Genomic DNA, 15948 nt, shown 5'->3' on the forward strand with positions numbered 1-15948 from the left:
TTCCTCTGACCTAATTACAGGATGTTCTTAAACATCATCATTTTGTGAAAGAAACTGACTACAAATTGCCTCATGAGCCACATTGTCAGGACTCAAAATGTGCCTGCAATTTGGAGAAAGTGTTTGCAATTTGCCAACAAAATGCCGGCCACAGAAGACAGCACCGTTCTCAGGCAGTGGGCATGTTCTCTTTGCAGATGCTACGTTCTTTCCCCTATTTTCCCTCATCTTCTACATAGCCCCTATCTGGAAAAGGTCAGATTAGAATCAGCATGTCCTTTACCTTTATCAACATATTTTATGTGGTAGGTTCCACAAAGCTGCTGGCTTCAGTGATATTCTAGATTTCTTCCCCCAAGCACCAGCAATAGTTTCTATTGTCATGATTGAATTAAAAAGCCAACAAACAAAAAATTACCACACCACCACTGCTATCAACAACAGCAAAACTCAGAAACAAAGTAATTTTATTTAAGTCAGTGAGGCTTGTTTAAACACCTGGGGGTATATAATGGATCAACTGTTCTGGACCACATTGGATTGTTATTGTAGAATTGTGTTTGAGTTTTTACCCTAAGGGACTGTAATACCTGGGGCCTTACCAAACCTGATCTGCACAGGTACCCCTTTGCCATATGGGAAAACACCCGGGTATGGAAGGGAGAAAACATTGGAAGGGGCCTATGTACTCCTTTGATGGGGCTGCTGGGACGCCCAACATTTAGAGTAGTAAGGACTCTGATCTTAAACACCCTTCTGGAGACATCCTCCCATGTATGACTACAGACCTTTGACCAACGGACTGCAAGCCTCTTATAAAAAACAGAAAATGAAGGCTCAGATAACAACGTATATATAATACACAGATTATTATACTACCTGGAGTTTCGATACTATTCTGGAGAGCTTTTACAGAGTAGTAATTCCTAGTCTTTGAAGGTGTTCTGCAACTTGGCCACCACTAGAAGGCGGAGCAGACCACTTCCACACGTTTTCCCCAGGAAAAGTTGAAAGACCAGTTCTGAAGGAAGGGCTGAATGCTGGGCAGACCTCTCTCTGCACAGAAAAGTCTCTCCACCTTTTAACTTCACCCAACATGTGCATCACCTCTGAAGGTTAGGGGCAGAGGGAAGAGCAAGCACGCACGGCATCAATTGCATTGAAATGTGGTATTTCATTGAAGAAGAGAATCTTGCCTTTGATAACTTTCATGTATTAAAATATTTCAGCCCTTTCCATGTGCCAGAGACTGGTAGGCACTGAGAAAATAATCCAAGTAGCTCTCTCGTATTCCCTTCTACAGGCTTACAGTTTAGGCAGCAATGCCAACACAGGTGAATTAATCAAGAGAATACAGCTTTCTAAATGCAGTACAGCTCAGAGGAGAATCTAAGCCAGATTTGGGTGTGAGTGAGCAGGTAGCATTTATTTCCCCACAGATTTAATAAGTGAATGTGCCAGAGGCTCAAGGACCAAATCAGAAGTCACTGAGGGAAGGAGAAAGACAAGGCAGAAAGAGGTTTAATCTGTGATTACTTGCTTATTTCCAAGGATCTCACTTGCACACATTTGTTGGGGAAAAAAAAAATCTCCATTTTCTCACAAGGGGGCTGAGGTGAGAAAAATTCAGTTAGTAGGTAAATATGATAAAGTGCTTTCAGTGCAACAGAATATGTAACAGGAAAAAAAAATATCCAAATGCAAAATAAGAGAGAAAAGTCAATAGCTGGTACAGAAAAACCATGGTTTTTTGAACTATGCACTTTTCTAGATTTCAGAAGGTTTGGGATAAAAGCAATTTAGGAAGAAAACAATAACATGACCACACTGCACTGAAAGAAGCCATTTGAATATCATACTTATTGTGTGTGCAGGGGTGCATCTGGGACCCCTGCAGGCCAGTCGAGGAGTCATTTTAGAACCTGTCTCCCCTTCTCCAAAATGTCTAGCTAACCCACTGAACGTGCCTGAAGTGCTCATAGAGTGGTTCTCAGTCTTGACAACACCAAGATTACTTGCGGAGCTTCTAAAATGCAAATGTGGAGCCCCACAACCCCTCCCTGTTGTGATTTAATTTTAGAAAAATCCCTAGATTATTCTAATGTGAAGTCAGGGTGGAGGCCTATTGAGTTATACACTGATGACATTCCACAGGGAAAACACAAAATCCCAATTAGGATATGGGCATCTTCACTTTCTTGAGCACCAGGAATGAACGGAACCCTGTGTTAAACTTTTTGCACCTGGAATGGTTTGTAGGTAAAATACGTTATCAGAAAGAAATTAACATTACAACTAAAATGAATCCACAGAGGGTAGAAAACATTGCAAAATATTTTTACTGTTCATAAGTCTTTTTTTTAATTTAAACTTTAAATTTCTAAAGAGTTCCCCCCCCCCCCCATTCCAAAAGGGCATCTGAAAGTTCCTCTCTTTGGTCTTTCTTTCTTTTTTTTTAATGTTGTTTTTTTTTTTTTTTTTTTTGAGAGAGAGAGAATGAGCAGGGGAGGGGCAGAGAGAGAGGTAGGGGACAGCAGATCCTAAGCAGGCTCTGCACTGACAACAGACAGCCCAATGCGGGGCTTGAACTCACAAACCCGTGAGATCACGACCTGAGCCGAAGTCAGCCACTGAACTGACTGAGCCACCCAGGCGCCCCTCCCTCTGGTCTTTCTTACATCATCCTTTCGGGATGCTCTGGCTCCCACTCTGCCCCTCCCTGGGGCTCCCAGCCTCATCTCTGAAGAGCAGAGTGAGATTCCCCAGCCTCTGAAGCTCCTTCTCCGCTTCACTCTGGACTTTGGGTGGCAGCCCCCTCTGTGCTATCTTATACAGTATGTGTGGTGATGGTTGGCAATTTTCATCTCTTTATCTTACAGCATCTATGTGGCTGACACTGCTACCATTAGCCTGCTCTCATTATTATGCTAGCACATTCCTTAATTTTGTCATGTTGCATTGTCTTTCAAATAATTTTTCCCTATGATGGTGAATTTACATGTCAACTTGACTAGGCCATGGGAGGTCCAGATAATCTGATTAAACATTATTTCTGTCTATCTGTTGAGGGTGTTTCTAGGAGAGGAGCATTTGGATTGGTGAACGGAGTAAAGTAGGTTGCCCTCCCCAATGTGGACATCATCCAACCTACTGGGAAGATGAATAGAATGAAAAGACAGAGGGAGGTTGAATTCTCTCTCTCTGCCTGACTGTTTGAGCTAAGACATGGGTCTTCTCCTGCCCTTGGCCTGGGATTTACACCATTGGAGCTCCTGGTTCTCAGGCTCTGACTGGAATTGTAACTATCAGCTTTCCTGGGGTTCTAAGTTACAGACAGTAGATTATGGGACTTCTGAGTTTCGGTAATTGTGTAAGCCAGCTTCTTTATAATAAATCTCCAGATAAATAGATAGACACATAGACAGATTACTATTGTTTCTGTTTCTCTGGAGAACCTGACTGACTAATACATTCCCCATCAGGAGGGAGTACAAGAGGACAGAGAAAGACAGAGGTGGTGGTGAAGACGGGACTCTGGCCCTGCCACATCCCTGACATCTTGACATCCTTTTTCCAGCATGCTGAATTGTAGGCTCCCATTAAAGGGCCTGGATCCCGTAGTAGTTACTCCAAAGTAGCATATTGTACGCATCAGGATGGCCTACATTTCTTGGGCACCTTGATTCAAACGAGGGTCCAAGACAGCTGCTGTCCCTTAAAGTCGATCCTCTTCTGGAAAGAAAGCTGCATCAAGCAAGAACTCCGTTACTGAGAAACTGCCCGGGGCTGAAGGTTCAGCATTGGCAGCCTCAGCCGCAGGAGGGCAGAGGAGCCGCCGCTCTGACATCCTGCTGCCACTAGAGGGCAGAGCAGAGCAGCAGCCCCAGCTCAGACGCTGGTAGCATTTCAGAATTTCAGCCACTGCAGCGGTTGATAGGTAGCTCCTAATAAAACAAGCACAGAATAAAGCATCCAGCAAGGAAGGTTCCTTTGAAATTGTACCGGGAGAAGAGTAGAAACCAAAGGTAAAAGGTAGCATTTGCTTCAAACACCTTTGAGTAATGACACTATCTTGTAGTGAACATGACAGCTGGCTCCTTCAGAGAGAAGGAAAGAAGGGAATTTTGAGGTTATTTGGAAAGTGGTTTACCTCAGTAGCAACATGGCACACGTCCACTTCAGGGATAGAAAGCCAGCTGCCCAGGGGCTACCCTGGCCTTCCTAGGTCTATTCAAACACTTCCAATAATTCCCCCCTTGCAGTGATTTCATGCAGCCAACTCAAAGGGAACCGTGGAGACCTAGGTTTGTGTCACATGAGAACTAGCCCGAGAAACCACCTTCACGTGGACCACAGTGGCTCCAATAGAGACAGAGCAACATTCAACCCTCATCATTTCATCTCGGATGGAAACAGAGTACTTCCAAGGAAGACTTTTAGCGATCACATATTTTATGTTCATATTTTGTAATGCCAGTACTTCTCACAGCCTTTATTGAACGTTTTCCCCCCGAGCATGGAGCACTGTAAGAGAGATTCAAAGCAAGAAAAAGTGAGTTCTAACTCTCAACGACTTTACATCGTGTCCTGGAGAAGCTGGAAAGTGTTTCGGTCAGGGTCCCAGCAGGAAACAGGTAGCATGCCCAAGTCCCAGGAGGGTTTATTTAGTAATGTGTGGGAAAGGTGCAGGGGCACACGAGAGAGAGCGCCAAAAGTAAAGCAGAGCATTAGCAGCAGAGAGGTTACTACCTTCAAATCCAGGGCAAAGGGAGGGAGTGGTAATGGGGATGCTAATGGATAGAGCCACCTTGTAAACAGCGATGTTAGGATGCAGCCAGTGTCAGGTGATGGCACAGGGAGCTTCGGGGAATGGCAGTGCTCCCTCCCTCCAAGTTCCTTTTGGGGTCCCTATTGGCTGACTTAAATGGGGCTCTCTCATCCAAATATTTACCTTACAGGGCCCCCTGTCTTCCCCGTGGCTTGCATCTCAAGATGCTATTAAAATCAAATTTCTAGGTCCCCAGATTGTAGCTACACTTGCAGTGAGCACAGCAAAATGAATAGAGAAATTGCATCACTATGTCATGCATCTGTAATTAATGTAACATTATGTGTCAATTATTCTCAGACAAAAACATTTTGGGTGAGCGGGGGCACCTGGGTGGCTCAGTCAGTTAAGCGTCCCACTTCAACTCAGATCATTATCTTGCGGGTTCGTGAGGTTGCGCCCCACTTCAGGCTCATTGCTGTCAGCGCACAGAGCCCACTTTGGATCCTGTCTCCCTCTCTGCCCCTCCCCCCTGCTTGCACTCTCTCAAAAATAAATGAACATTTTTTAAAAACTTAAAAAAATTCTAGGTCCCACTAGGTGGAGAAATGTCCGTACAGCAGCCAGTGGCTTCAGTGCTTAATTTCTTTTCTGTATTTGTGCTATATATGTACGCGTGTTATACATGCATCACCTTTGAGGATTTTCTTTATTCCTTTGTCAGTTTTAACTGTCCATTTTTAAAGGTCTTTTACAAATTCCTTATCTAGCATTAATAGTTAGGTTAAGCAGAGATGTTTTTAGAGTATTTTTTTTTCTGCAGTATTCCCAGAAACTCTCAAGTCTGAAATAAGAGATGTATGAGAGTACCTTTTTTTAATTTTTAAACTTTGCGCTAGATACAGCTAAACACTACATAAATTATTTTATGCAATCCTTAAAACAATCCTGTGACCAAGGGGTGATCAATTCCACGCTTTATGGAGATGGAATATGAGAGATCAAATAAGCTGCCCAGAATGACATAGTTATTCATTGATGAAGCCACTTTGTCTGATGGCCAAGTTCACACTTTTATTCACAATCCACACAGCCACTGTGACTTCTGTCTTAAAGGTTTGGAGATGATCCAGTGAATGTTATCTGATCTCATCATCCCCTAACTAATCACCCAAGTTTTTGTTTGTTTGTTTGTTGGTTGGTTTTGTTTTTTTAACCAAAGTCCAACTTAAAACGTATCAGTCAGAGTTCAGGCAGGAAAACAAAGCCATGTTAAGTCTTACAGGGATGTGAGTTTAATATTCAACGTGGAGCTTACAGAATGTCAGAGGTGCTGGGAGCTGAGGAAGGTCTGCATGGAGAAGTGGCACAGCCGAGAAACAGTCACTAAAAGACACAGCAGCACCAGGTCCTGCCTGAGTCTAAGCCTGTGGGAGTGTGTGGCAAGCTGTGTGTGGGCCACCCAGGTGGGACCTGCAAGGGACAGCTGCCAGAGAGGTCTGTGGAAGCTTCTTCCACCGAGGATACTCCCACCTCAGTGGGCCTCAGCCAAGGGCTGGCTGCTGTGGGCTGGTCAGACCTGCAGGTGGAAGGACAAGCTGGACGAGGAGCAGAGGACAGCCAGGACAAGGTGGCCCCTGGGTCAGGAACAGTGCCTCTGAGGGTAACGGCCTCTTGCCTGCATCGGCTTCCAGTTCCTCTCCTGGCAACTCCAGCCTGGATCCATGGAGAGAAGAGAATCCTGGGAAACAGCCCCTAGCCTGAGGAGAGAAATGCCAGTTTTCCTGCTGACGACTTTTTAGCGTCACCAGATGGCTCCAGACGTGGGGGGACCTGCCGAACCCGTGCCGCACCCCCAAGCCCAGGCCGCGGCCTCCTGGTTTCTGTGACCTCCTGGGCCCCAGCCACGTCTCAGGGGATGCCCGTTTTTAACCTTTCACCCATTGGGACTCAAAACTGTGAGACGCGTTCGCCAAACTGTGACCCCAGACCTTGACCCTGCCACACAGAAACCCCTGACCCCAGGCTGTGACTTCCGACCCCTAAAAATGGTTAGCTGGCCCCAGACTGTGACCCCTCACCCCAAACCGTGACCCAAATCCCAGACTGTGACCCTTGACGTCAAACTGTGACACACCCTCCTCTTTTTCCCACCCTTGGTGGCTTTTCCCTATTTTGACCTCGGACACTCCCAACAGAAGCCCTGCCTCCCCCTGCCCTAGCCTTGATCCCAACCAACATCAGGCCAAAACTTCCCACCCCGTCCCACCTCACTACCAGCCCCACGTGCCACCAACCACATCCTCTCCAACTCTAGCCCTTGTTTGTGACCCTCCCAATGATAACCCAGCAGACTCTACCCCCCACTTCAACCCCCAAAGCCTCCTTTTCCTAGAGCTCCAGCCTGGTCTGGAGCTGGGTGATGGAGGAGAAGGTCTGGGAATCCACACCCACCACCAACCTCCCCTCCCATTCTCTTGCAACATTGCAGTGTTGGAATAAACCATGTTTTTATGCCTCCAAAACAAATAACAAAACAAAACAAAACAAATAACAACAAAAAAAACACCACATCACAACTCTGTGATGTCTAAGACCGATGGTCCTTTAACTATCTAGGGTATAGCATAAATGCACACATGCTTAAAGTACAGGACTGCCTTTCAAATAAAAATATCAATGAGGACTACCTGGGTGGCTCAGTGGGTTGAGCTTCTGACTCTCGATCTCAGCTCAGGTCATGACCTCATGGTTCAGTGAGTTCAAGTCCTGAGTCAGGCTCCACGCTGACAGTGCAAAACTTGCTTGGGATTCTCTCTCTCTCTCCCTCTCTCTCTGCCTCTCCCCTGCTTGTGCTTTCTTTCTCAAAATAAACAAGTGAACTTTAAAAAAAATCAATGAATTTAGTCTTTAGTTATGGTTCTATTTTATTATCAGCAACAGAATTATGACATAAAATTTAATAACACTTCTGAATTTATGTCTGGTACATATCATGAGACTGATGAGCATTAGGCTGCAGAACAGGCCTGCTCTCTTCCAAGCAAAACTTAGGGGATACACAATTAGATTTCTTAATACCTTCATTTGCAGACTTAACATATTTCCTATTCTGATAATCCTTAAATGAGTATATTTCCATCTGACTAGATTTATAAAAGGTTGAAATAATTATGGGCAGATTTTCTTATTATTTGTGTTCTGTTTTCTTATGACCTAACTGATTTTTTTAATGTTCTCAATGATTTGGGCTTTGCAGAAACAAGTTCTGGAAGATAAATATTATCACCTTAAATGTGAGTCAAATTCTCTGCTTTTCTGAGAGAGGCCATCTCAGTCACTACATATATCCCAAACCTTAAATTAGGCACTCTGAGAGATAACAACAAATAACTAATACATAAAACTCTTAAAAGAAAACATAGGCAGTAATTTCTTTGACATTGGCCATACAATATTTTCTAGATATGTTTCCTAAGGCAAGAGAAACAAAATCAAAAATAAACTATTGGGGCTACGCCAAAATAAAAAGCTTCTGCACAGCAAAGAAAACCATCAAAAAAATGAAAAGACAACCTATTGAATGGGAGAAGATATTTGCAAATGATATATCCAATTAGGGGTTAATATTCTACATATACAAAGGACTTATACAACTCAGCACCAAAAAAGTAATAAATGGACAGAGGACCTGGATAGACATTTCTCCAACGAAGACATAGAGATGACCAACAGACACATGAAAACATGCTGTACATCACTAATCATCAGGGAAATGCAAGTCAAAACCACAGTGAGAATCTGTCAGAATGGTTAGGATCAAAAAGACAGCAAACAACAAGTACTGGCAAAGACGTGTAGAAAAAGGAACACTTGTGCATTTGGGAATGTGAATTGGTACAGCCATGGTAGAAACAGTATGAAGGTTCCTCAAAAAATTGGAAGTGCCATGTGATCCAGTAATTCCACTATTGGATATTTACCCAAAGAAAATGAAAACATTAGGGGGCGCCTGGGTGGCTCAGTTGGTTAAACGTCCGACTTCGGCTCAGGTCATGATCTCACAGTCCGTGAGTTTGAGCCCGCGTCAGGCTCTGTGCTGACAGCTCAGAGCCTGGAGCCTGTTTCAGATTCCGTGTCTCCCTCTCTCTCTGACCCTCCCCCGTTCATGCTCTGTCTCTCTCTGTCTCAAAAATAAACGTTAAAAAAAATTTTTTTTTAAAAATGAAAACATTCAAAAAGATCTATGCACCCCTATGTTTATTGTATCATTATGTATAATAGCTAAAATATGGAAGCACTCCATGTGTCCATTGTTAGAGGAAGAGATAAAGGTGTGGTACACACACACACACACACACACACACACACACACACTGAAATATTACTCAGCCATAAAAAAGGACAAGAACTTGCCATTTGTAACAACATGGATAGACCTGGAGGGTATTATGCCAAGTGAAATAAGTCAGATAGAGAAAGACAAATATCATATGGTTCCACTGACATGTGGAATTTTTAAAAATAAAGCAAATAAAGAGCATCATTTGAATTAATAACTCTGCATATCATCCTCCACCTGAAAACTCACTGAACGCTTCCAGACTACCCCAAACAAAGGTTTTTTTACTTGCACCAAACCCATATGTATTTGGAGACCAAATCATCTTGCTTTGAAAAACAGAAGAATGATTTGTTATAGCACCAAGAGACAATAAGACTCTGGCACATTTTGTGGATGTGATAACTTCTACCTTTTGTACATGTGAAAAGAAGAGCAACTTCTTGATCCTATTTTCTTAAAAATGGCCTTGCCACTTTGTAGAAGTGTTTCACATAAATAGTTATCTTCAACTGAATTTACACTGGAATTTAGAAAATTTGAAGATAGAGTAGTTCACATAAGAAAAATACACTTTCTTGATTAAAAAAAAAATACAAAAATTTTCACTATTCAGTATGGAGACATTTTACTAAACCACACCAGAAAATAAGTTTCAGTTATTGGCAGTCGTATTACATATGCTGAATACTTTCTAATAGCTATTCTGAATATGACATTTGAAGCCTTATCAGTCAAAGGATACAATTTATAAGAATCCCCTTGAGGTGGAGCTCAGATGTTGGGTTGTAAAACAAAAAACAAACACAGATTCAACAACTGTGTGCTGCACTTCCTAAGGAAAAGATGTTTTATCAGAGTCCTGCAGGGTGAGAAACAGTTGTGAAGGAGGGAGGGAGTGGGTGATTCAGACAGTGACAGAATGTCTGAAGTTTCCAGTCAGGAGGGAATATGGCAGTTATACCAGAAATTGGAAGAAAACCGTGGAGCACAGATTGCTGAAGTGACAGTGGCTCCTAAAGAAGACTGTTGACGTATGGCATTGTAGACCATGCAAAATATTTTAGCCTCTACCCAGAAACTGATGGGAAATTATTGAAAGGTTTTCAATGCATGTGGGAAGGTTCTAAATGAGTTGTCAACAAGTCACTGGTCTGATTTTGTTCCTTTGGAAGTAATCCTGTCTTCACCATGGCTGTTTTGTCGTTTATTTTTATTATGACGTTTGGTGTGGATTAGTGTCCTTCACCAATTGTGGAAAATTCTCAGCTGTCATCTCCTTAAGTATTTCCTCTCTCCTATTCTGACCTTCTCCTCTTCATGGAGAACTCTAATTCGACATGTTAGATCTACTCACTCTGCCCTACTCATTTCTTAACGTGTCAGCTTTTTCCGTCTCTTTTTCTCTCTGAGCTGCATTCGTAAAATTTCTTTGGAAGATTCTTCTAGTTAACTAATTCTTTTTCTTTTCTTTTCTTTTTTGGTTCATTTCTTTTCTTTCTTTCTTTCTTTCTTTCTTTCTTTCTTTCTTTCTTTCTTTCTTCTTCTTTATGCCTTCCCTCTCCTTCCTTCCTTCTTTTTCTTTCTTTCTCTTTCTTTCTTTCTTTCTTTCTTTCTTTCTTTCTTTCTTTTCAATTCTACCTACTTTAAAATTTTTACTTGTTCATCCTTTTAATTATCCTATTCACTTTTCATATTATCTAGTTTTTCCTCAAAATTTTATTACACTTTTTATGTTGTGATAATTGCAGATTCTCATGTGGTTGTGAGGAATAATGCAAAGAGATCCCATGCATTGTTTACCCAGTTTCCTCCCATGGTAATATCTTGCCAAACTGTAGTGGAGTGGCACATCGGGACACTACATATTTAATTTAATTTAATTTAATTTAATTTAATTTAATTTAATTTAAAAAAACATTGCCTTTTAATGTTCGGTGTTTTGTAGCTCTTGTTTGTTTGTTTGTTTGTTTGTTTTACAATTTTCTTATTTCTGTTGGTTCTTGTTCATGGTAGCTTGCTTCCTTGTGTAGTATATGATTTGTAGCTGTGAACTGTTTTACTTGGATCTGGAAATAAGGAGATTGATTTAGTCTTTGGATTGAAGTTGGATTCTATCAAGCAGGATTTGTCTTGGATTCTGTCCAGTGCCCTGTGGGATTACCAACCCAAGTCTCCCTTACACTAAATTCCTGGCTGGAGGTATTTTGGGATGACCCAGACAGTCCGAATTTCAGTTACAAACTCACACGAAGGCTGTGTTGTGACTGTTTAGAAAGGCAGTCTGCTGGGGTTGGTGGGAGTTGGGCTTACATCTAGTTCACCCTTCCACAAAGGGTTGCATAGGACAGTGAGCCCAGAAGAGCCCCTTACTTAGTTTAATGCTCTGCTGTTACTGTCTTAAAATTCTTAATAATTTTGAATGAGGACCCCCACATTTTCATTTTGCATGGGGCCCAAAAAATTATGAAGCTGGTGATGGAAGGTTCTGTTTACAGAACCCAGGGTGATGTCTCCTATTCTATGGGGCTTTTTTTTTCTTGTACTCTGTAACTGGTAGGTCCTCTATACCCAGCATGGAACCCAATGTGGGGCTTGACCTCATGACCCTAAGATCAAGACCTGACCTGAGATCAAGAGTGAGGATGCTCAACCAACTGAGCCACCCAGGTGCCCCTTAGCAAGTCCTTTAAAACTCAAAACTCACATTTACTCCTTTCGGAAGAACAACATCTGTGTTCTCATCACTTCATGTTTCTATGATAGCTTTTATCCTCAATACTCTTTACATTTTTTCCAGGTCATCAATGCTTTTAAGAAGATTGTTTAAAATATGTATTTTTTTAAATTTCAGTGGGAGATTCAAACGAGGTATTTAATCTCAAATGCTGCTGGGCAGTACCCCAGTGCTGACCCCAGAGCCTCTTGGGAAAATCCCCCCCAGGTGCACTCCTCCATTCATAGGATCACCAGCTTCCCTCTAGATCATACTCCATCTCTTCCTCTTTCAAACTCCACATCTGGGCAATCCTAATTTGGTCTGCAGGACCAGGGCCAACTATTTCCTCTTCTACCTACTGGTCAAGGCATATCCCCTGCCCCCTGATTCCTTTAGAGTTTAGCTCTTTTGATTCTCGGTAAGTCTTTCTTCTCTCAGAACTCTCTGTTTTTGCAGATCCAAAGCTTTCTTTCAAAAATCTGTGTTATGGAATATTGTTAAATATGTTTAGAAATTGAAAAGATAAGCACTATATTTCCTCTTTGCTTTCTTGCTATAACAATCCTGATCCTTTCTTGAGGAAAGGCGACTTCTGAATCAGTGGGGATGCTGAGCGTGAGCGCAAGGGAACAGCAAAACAAACCTTGCTCTGTGACTCCCAGTTGTGTCCTACACCACACATGCCTTGGGTGCTGGGGGGTCTTTGAGACCAGTTCCACAGCCAGACTTCCTAGTTACAGGAGAAAATAAATTCAGATTTTGGGTGTAAGACAGTCTGAGTTGAATTTACTTTACAAATGAAACTCTCAACTAATCTGATGGTTAACTGGATGTTGGACTGTTCTGAACCCCTTTCTCAAGAAGTTAGGAGTAGGGCCCCAGCGAGCTCCAACGCCTATTTATTTGGTGGAAAAAATCAACCAGCAAAAGCGGTTTGGGACACTTAAAGTGTGATTTTAGATTTGGACTTAACTTCAAAAGAGAGGAAATTGCCAAAGGTCACGCCCTGGAAACACAAAATCAGTTATACTTCCTGAAAGACAGAGCAGGAACAACCATGGTCCGCCACTTGGTGGCAGCCTAGCTCTATATCAAGTAGACACCTGGGTGATGGCTGAGATCTCTGGGAACCAGGGTGAATTCATTAAAATGGGATGGGCTGTACTTCTCATTCCTGCTTTAACCTTGGATAAGGTTATATATTAGAAGTATCTTAAGTAAGAGTTAAAAGAAAAAAAAGCAAAGCATTGTGGGGTTTTTTTGTTTTGTTTTGTTATGGTCTTAAAATCCATGTAAATGCTCTGGGAATATTTTTCTAAATGCCCGGGGCCTTGCTGTTCCACCAGAATATTAGTTCTCTCTTATTTTTTTCTTTAGCAGACTTAGGACAAAATGTCATTCAAAAATTATCTCCTTTTGGGGCGCCTGGGTGGCTCAGTTGGTTGTGTCTGACTTCAGATCAGGTCACGATCTTACCGTTAGTGGGTGTTGAGCTCTGTGCTGACAGCTCAGAGCCTGGAGCCTGCTTTGGATTCCGTGTCTCCCTCTCTCTCTGCCCCTCCCCTGCTCATGCTCTGTCTGTCTGTCTCTCTCTCAAAATAAATAAATATTTAAAAAATTTTTAATATATCATTTTCCTGACTTTCTGGATAGCCAACATTAAGTCCTTCCGTTTTTTTTTTTTTTCTTTTTGAAAGATTTACTTTCATTTTTATTATCTGTTCCAGAGTGAGAGCTGCTCCCAGATTTTGAAGGACTTTTTGCATCCTTTGGGTGTTCTGCTGGTTGTTCTGCACCACCCCCCACCTCAGATAATCTCCTCCTTAGAAACAAAGGTTGCATGCCTCAACGTCCCTTGTTACCTTCAGAGACACGTTTCCTTTTCATGTTGAATGCAGAGTTAGCATCAGAAACAAGCATTCTAAGAGATGCTATAACAGAGAAACATCTGCCACTGTAACTTACCACCAAGATGAGTATCTCAGACACTGCTGAATGGCTGACTCAGGTAAGGCACCTTGAGGTCACGAGTTGGTCCTTAAGGGACTGCCAAGGGGTGACAGGAGAAAGCCACCACTGTCCTGAACCACCCACCATCTGTGGGGTGAAAGGTGGTGGTAGGAGCAGTGATGGGAAAAAGGGTGGGGCAACTCCAAGGCCACACACAGGGAGGGTGAAAGCACTTTTACAATAAGAAACTTTCTTTTCAACATTAAAAAAAAAAAAATTGGTACACTAGTCCTCCCTTAACCAAAGGGAGACATTCTAAGACCCCCAGGTGACTGAAACCGCAGATAGTACCAAACCCTATAGGTACTGTTTTTTTCCTGTACATACATACTTATGATAATGTTTAATTTATAAATTAGGCACAGTGAGAGATGAATAATTAATAAAATAGAAAAAATATGACAATACACTGTAGTAAAAGTCATGTGAATGTGGTGTCTCTCTCTCTCAAAATATCTTATTGTCCTATTCTCACCCTTCTTCTTTTTCTTTTAAAAATTTTAGTTTTAAGTAATCTCTACCCAACATGGGGCTCAAACTTACAACCCTGAGATCACATGCTCCACTGACTGATCCAGCCAGGTGCCTCTCACCCTTCTTGTGATGATGTGAGATGACAATAAGCCCATGTGATGCGATGACATGAGGTGAATGACGCAGGCACTGTGATGTAGCATTACGTTACTGCTGACCTTCTGACAATAAGTCAGAAGAAGGATCCTCTACTTCTGGACCACACTTGACTGTGGGTAACTGCAACCTTAGAAAACAAAGTCATGGGTAAAGGGGGACTACTATATACATTCATTATAATTATTGATAAATTTGTATTTATTCCTTTCATCTTCTTTTGTGGTCTCATTGTTATTCTTTTCATGTTTCTTTTTTTCTCCTGATGTCTTTCAGATTATTTCTTTCCATTCTACTATTTGTACATTATACATTCTATTTTTTTATTCTTTTGGTGGTTACCTTTAAAATTATATATATATAATTTAGCAAAGCTTCAAATAAAATAAAATATGGATTCTGCTTCCAAAAATGACAGGAATCCTAAAATTTTGTACTTTGAATCACTCTTTCTTAGTTGATAATGTTGACTGACTGTTCACTGTCCAGTATTTTAGTTCTATCTTTTTAATTAGAAAACGGTTATTTTAAAATGTGATAGTAAAAATATGTAACCTCTCTGTAAGTGTGCATTTCATGGATAATTATTCTATGTTCTAGGAGTGTCTTGGGTGGCTCAGTCAGTTAAGTGTCTGATTCTTGATTTTGGCTCAGGTCATGATCTCACGGTTGGTTGTGGATTGAGCCCCTCATCAGGCTCTGCACTGACATCAGGGAGTCGGCTTCAGATTCTCTCTCTCTCCCTTTCTCTCTGTCCCTTCCCCTCCCCGCTCACTCACATGAATGTGCATGCATGCTCTCTCTCTCTCTCTCTCTCTCTCTGTTTCTCAAAATAAATAAATGTGCATCTAAAAATTATTTTATGTTTTATATCTGATAATTTTAATATCTGAAATCTTTTTTTTTCCCCTTAGGTCTATCTCTTTGTTGTTCAGGATTAGTATTTAGAAGTGGAAGCTCAGCTCTGGGTCCAAACCCAGAATAATTTTAATTTTAATCGATATTGTTAACTTAAACTCTAAAAAAGTTGTGTTAATTTACAAGGCGAAAAATCCTCTTTCTTTGGTTACTAAACAATCCAAATCTTTGCTAACTTGATAGGAAAACATGTTTTAATTTTCACTTTTTAATTCAGTGAAGTTTAATTTTGTTTCCAACTTCATAATTTTGGTTTCTAGCATTATCTAATTTCAGTTCATTACCTTTTCAGTTTCTAATTTTAGCCATATGCTTGTTTTAAGTCACTCTTTTTTGTAGAGAACAATTTATTCTTCTATCATTGTAACATCCATGGAATCTCACAGAAGATCAGAGACAGAGTTTTTAGAGGTCTCAGACCTTTTCTTTTAACCTTCAAAAAGGCAGTGTCCTACCTGCCTCCTTACTATCCCAGTGGAATATACCAGAGTTCCCTCAACTTAATGATTGCCTGAATGAACAGAACCTTTTTTGAGAAGAGTGAAATGCATAGAGAATTCA

General features: G+C 41.5%; 1 long non-coding RNA gene across 1 annotated transcript in view; it reads right to left on the reverse strand.

The window, feature by feature from the left end:
• Positions 1-15948, reverse strand: part of LOC113598823 (uncharacterized) — a 48238-nt gene that overhangs the window by 13956 nt on the left and 18334 nt on the right. The window contains exon 2 of the long non-coding RNA XR_003419566.2: positions 12473-12559. This is a non-coding gene — a long non-coding RNA (uncharacterized LOC113598823). The remainder of the gene's footprint in view (positions 1-12472; positions 12560-15948) is intronic.

Source organism: Acinonyx jubatus, chromosome B2 (assembly GCF_027475565.1).
Source record: "Acinonyx jubatus isolate Ajub_Pintada_27869175 chromosome B2, VMU_Ajub_asm_v1.0, whole genome shotgun sequence".
NCBI lineage: Eukaryota > Metazoa > Chordata > Mammalia > Carnivora > Felidae > Acinonyx > Acinonyx jubatus.